The sequence below is a fragment of the Bison bison genome, unplaced genomic scaffold (assembly GCF_000754665.1).
Source record: "Bison bison bison isolate TAMUID 2011002044 unplaced genomic scaffold, Bison_UMD1.0 scf7180017864491, whole genome shotgun sequence".
In the NCBI taxonomy this organism is placed as follows: Eukaryota; Metazoa; Chordata; class Mammalia; order Artiodactyla; family Bovidae; genus Bison; species Bison bison.
In genome coordinates, this window is record NW_011495050.1 from 9,195,846 (window position 1) to 9,201,596 (window position 5,751).

The following is a 5,751-nucleotide window of genomic DNA, read 5'->3' on the forward strand; positions in this document are numbered from 1 at the left end:
GCCAATGAATTGATGCTTTTGAACTGTGGTGTTGGAGAAGACTCTTGGGAGTCCCTTGGACTGCAAGGAGATCCAACCAGTGAATTCTGAAGGAGATCAGCCCTGGGATTTCTTTGGAAGGAGTGATGCTAAAGCTGAAACTCCAGTACTTTGGCCACTTCATGCGAAGTGTTGACTCATTGGAAAATACTCTGATGCTGGGAGGGATTTGGGACAGGAGGAGAAGGGGATGACAGAGGATGAGATGGCTGGATGGCATCTCTGACTCGATGGACGTGAGTCTGAATGAACTCCGGGAGTTGGTGATGGACAGGGAGGCCTGGTGTGCTGCGATTCATGGGGTCACAAAGAGTTGGACATGACTGAGCGACTGATCTGATCTGATTTGTAAAAAAAAAAGCTAACCATCATCTATGCCTTTAGTGAGTCATAATCATTTAGCTGCTGAATCATCTTGCCTTGAAGTTGATGGCTGTAGCAATTTCTTAAAATACATCACTATTGAAATTTGCCACATTGATTGATTCTTCCTTTCACCAGTGATTTCTCTGTAGCAGGCAATTTTTGATAGCATTTTATCCACAGTACTTTTCAAAATTGACTTAATTTTCTCAAATACTACTACTGCTTTATCAAATAAGTTTTTATACTCTAATTTTTTTGTTTTCATTTCAACAATTTTCAGAAAATTTTCACCAAGAAGGGATTCCATCATGTTCTTTGCTCATCCATAAGAAGCAACTCCTCATCATAAAGTTTTACCATGAAACTGTAGCATTTCAATTCCACCTTCAGGTTGAATTTCTAGTTATAGTTTTCCTGGTGTTTTTATCGCATCTGCAGTGACATCCTCCACTGAAGTTTGAACCCTTCACAGTCCTCCATGAGGGTTGGAATCAACTTCTTCCAAACTTCTATTAATGTTGATATTTTGCTCTTCCCATGAATCACAAATGTTCTTAAAGACATCTAGAATGGTGAATTTTTTACAGAAAGGTTTTAATTTACTTTACCCAGATCTATCAGAGGATTTACTTTACCCAGATCTATTCAGAGGAATCACCATCTATGTCAGATATGGCCTTATACAATTTTTTTCTTAAAAACACTTGAAAATAAAAATTACTCCTTGATACATGGGCAGCAGAATGGCTGTTGTTTTAGCAGACATGACAACATTAATCTTGTTTTATAGTTTCATCAGAGCTCTTGAGTGACCAGCTGCACTGTCAATAAACAATAGTATTTTAAAATATATCTTTTTCTTTCCTGAGTAGTAAATCTTAACAGTGGACTGACAATATTCAGTAAACTGTATTGTAAACGGGTGTGCTATTTCCAGGCTTTACTGTTCCATTTATGGAGCACAGACAAAATAGATTTAGCATACTTCTTAAGAATTCTAGGATTTTCAGAACAGTAAATCAGTATTGGCTTCAAATCAGCTACCTATACCCCTAACATCAAGAATGAAATGGCAGTCCACTCCAGTATTCTTGCCTGGAGAATCCTCTGGACAGAGGAGCTGGCAGGCTGTAGTCCATGGGGTCACAAAGAGTCGGACATGACTGAGCAAATAAACAGCATACCCTTAATGAGCGAGTCAGGTTGCACGTTGAAGCCAGGCATTGACTTCTCCTCTCTAGCTATGAAAATCCTAGATAGTGTCTTCTTCCAACACAGGCTTCCCTTGTGGCTCAGCTGGTAAAGAATCCACCTGCAATGCAGGAGACCTGGATTCAGTCCCTGGGTTGGGAAGTTCCCCTAGAGAAGGGAAAGGCTATCCACTCCAGTATTCTGGCCTGGAGAATTCCATGGACTGTATATAACTGATGGGGTCACAAAAAGTCAGACATGACTGAGCAATTTTCACTTCACTCCTCTTGCAACACAGGCAACAGTTTTGTCTACACTGAAAATATATTGTTTACTGTGCCACCTTCATTAATTGTATTAGCAAGATCTTCTGGATAAGTTGCTGCGGCTTCTGCTGTTTACCTTGTACTTTTATATTATGGACATGGCTCTTTTTCCTTAAACCTTATGAACCAACCTCTGCTAGCTTCGAACTTTTCTTTGCAGCTTACTCACTTCTCTGAACCTTCATGAGACTTGATGAGAGTTTAGGGCCTTATTCTGAATTAGACTTTGGTTTTGAGAATGTTGTGACTGGTTTGAACTTCTATTCATGCCACTAAAAGTTGCTCCATATCAGTAATAAAGCTATTTCACTTTCTTATCATTTATGTGTACATTAGACTAGCATTTTTAATTTCCTTCAAGAACAGCTTCTTTACATTTACAACTAGCAACTGATGCAAGAGGCCTAACTTTTGGCCTTACTTGACTCTAGACATTCATTTCTCACTAACCTTAATCATTTCTAGTTTTTGATTTAAAGTGAGGTATGTGGGACTCCTCTTTATATTTGGATACTTATAAGCCATTGTAGTGTCACTAGTTGGCCTAATTTCAATGATATTGTCTCTCAGGGAATAGGGAAGCTCAAAGAGAAAGAGAGATGCGGAAAAGGCTGTCAGTTGAGCAATCAGAATACATTTGACGTTTATCATTTAAGTTTACAGTTTTAAGTGGGTATGGTTTGTAGCTACCCAGAACCATTACAAAGTAATATCAAAAGTCACTGAGCACAGATAACCATAACAAATGTAAGAGTAATAAAAACATTTGAAATATTGTGATAAATATCAAAACATGACACAAAGACATAAAGTATACAATTGCTGTTTTAAAGGAAATGATAATGTAAGCTTGCTTAACAGTTTTGCCACAGAACTTCAGTTGGTAAAATATAAAATATCTGCCAATAACAATAAAGCAAAGTGCAATAAGGGGAGGTTTTCTTGTAGTTGGGCTTCCCTGTTGGCTCAGATGGTAAAGAGTCCACCTGCAATGCAGGAGATTCAATAAATGGTGCTGGTAAAGTTGGATAGCCACATGCAGAAAGAATTAAATTTGATTCTTACTTGTACTGTATACAACAGTTAAATCAGAATGGATCAAAAATCTAAATTTAAGTGCTTAAAGTATAAAATTCATAGAAGAAAAAAATAACATGATATGGGATTTTGCAGTGGCTTCTTAAATATGGCACAAAAGCACAAGCAACAGCAACAAAAAATAAATAAAGTGGACTTCATTACATTAAAATTTTTGAGGCATCAAAGCACACTATCATAAGAATGGAAAGATAATTCACACAATGGGAGAAAATATTTGCAAACAATATAGCTGATATAGGCAATTAATATCTAGAATATGTAAAGAGCTCTTACAATTCAGCAACAATATAACAAATGACTTAATTTAAAAAGAGGTAAAAGATAAAAAAATAAGTTATAGAGGATAAAGGACTCAAATAGATAGTTACCCAAAACATACAAATGGCTAATAAATACATGTAAAGATGTTCAACATCATTAATTAGGAAGATTAAATTAAATCCACAGTAAGCTACAAGAATGGATATAATAAAAACAAAACAAAAAGCAGTGAGGTATATAGAGAAGTTGGAACCCTCGTGAATTCCTGGTAGAAATTTTGAATGTTCAAAAGTTCTGGAAAACAGCTTGATAGTTCTTCAAAATGTTAAATTTATGACTCAGTAATTTCACCCCTAGGCATATATACAATAATTGAAAACAGAGATTCAAATAGGTACTTTTACACCATTCTACATAATAACAATACTCATCATAGGTTAAAGATGGAAGCACGCCAAGTGTCCCATCAATTGAATAATGGTTAAACCAAATTAGGTATAAATGTACAATGGACTTTATTTCTTGTGACAGTGACAGTCTTTATTTTCTTGGGTTTCAAAATCATTGCTGATAGTGACTGCAGCCATGAAATTAAAAGATGCTTCTCCTTGGAAGAAAAGTTATGACAAACCTAGACAGCGTAATGAAAAGAAGAGATGTTACTTTGCTGGCAAAGGTCTGTATAGTCAAAGCGATGGTTTTTCCAGTAGTCATGTATATATGTGAGAGTTGGACCATAAAGAAGGTTGAGCACTGAAGAACTGATGTTTTTCAACTGTAGTATCGGGCTTCCCTTGTGGCTCAGCTGGTAAAGAATCTGCCTGCAATGCAGGAGACCTGAGTTTGATCCGTGGGTTGGGAAGATCCCCTGGAGAAGGGAAAGGCTACCCACTCCAGTTTTCTGGCCTGGGAATTCCAGGACTGTATAGTCCATGGGGTTGCAAAAAGTTGGACACGACTGAGCGACTTTCACTTTCACATGCAAGTCCCTTGGACTGCAGGAGTATGAATGAGTCAATCCTAAAGGAAATCAATCTGAAATATTCATTGAAAGGACTGATGATGAAGCTGAAGCTCCAACACTTTGGCCACCTGATGTGAAGATCTGACTCATTAGAAAAGATCCTGATGCTGGGAAAGACTGGAGGCAGGGGGAGAAGGGGATGACAGGGACAAGATGGTTGGATGGCATCACTGACTCAATGGACATGAGTTTGAGCAAGTTCCAGGAGATGGTGAAAGACAGGGAAGCCTGGCATGCTGCAGTATATGGGTTCACAAAGAGTCAGACACAATTGAATGACTGAACAACAAACAAATGGACTGTTATTCAACCATAAAAGGAATGAAGTTCTGATACACACTCTGCAATGCAGATGAACCTTGAAGACTTTGCTTAGTGAAGTAAATCAGACACAAAAGGGCAAATATTGTATTATTCCACTTACATAAAATATCTGGAATACGCAAATTTGTAGGGTTAAAAAGCATATTGGAAGTTACCAGGATAAGGGGGAAAAGGGAAAACGGGGAGTTATTGGTTAATGGTAACAGGTTTTGGTTTTGTATGATGGAAAACTTTCAGAAAAAGACAGTACTGATGGTTCAGAAAACCTGAAAAAAAAAATAAATGGCAAACATAAAAAGATAATTTGATTACTAATGAAGAAAATGCAAAAAAAAACTTCACTTTTTATACCCTCTAGATTTGTAGAACTAATGGAATATAATGTACACAAGTTGTGGACATTTAAAGTGATAAGATAGTTTTCAAACCACATGGCATGATATTTTGAAATTTAATTTTGAGTGTTATTACTCAGAAATTATACTCATAAGTACACACTTAATGTAGAGATATACTTGTAGATTTGAGCCAGAAAATAACCATGTTGCTTATTATAGCAAAAGCAATGGGAACAACTAAATCTCTATTAATAGAAAATTATTAATTGAGAGTACTTATATTTAACTCAATGTAGAATAGGCAAACCTTTCCTTTTAAATCATAGCCATTTAAAATTGTGTTTTATATATTCTGTATTAAACATGACCAAAACAGATGTTTTAATTATTATTATTATTATTTTTCATAGCTTTTCTTCCAAGGAGCAAGTGTCTTTTATTTTTTTTATTTTTATTTTTTTAACTTTACAATATTGTATTGGTTTTGCCATACATCAACATGCATCTGCTATGTGTATACATGTGTTTTAATTAATGCTAATAAAAATAATTTTAAAACATCAAGAAATAGACACAATAAAAAGTTGGGGTTTTTGTTAAAAAGGTAAAAATAGGATATGGAATCTGTCATAATTTAAATAATTTAAAAAATTAAGGCATTTTTCATTTTTCTCTAGTACTATTGTAGCCTCAACTCTTCTGAAACTTTATTATAAATTACTTTTTGCTCTAAGCATAGTTATTTATAGGACAATATTTATGTAATTTCTTCTGTACAGAT

General features: G+C 35.5%; 1 protein-coding gene across 1 annotated transcript in view; it reads left to right on the forward strand.

Moving 5' to 3' along the window:
• CSMD3 (CUB and Sushi multiple domains 3) overlaps positions 1 to 5,751 on the forward strand; it is a 1,491,512-nt gene that overhangs the window by 798,550 nt on the left and 687,211 nt on the right. The window lies entirely within an intron of this gene.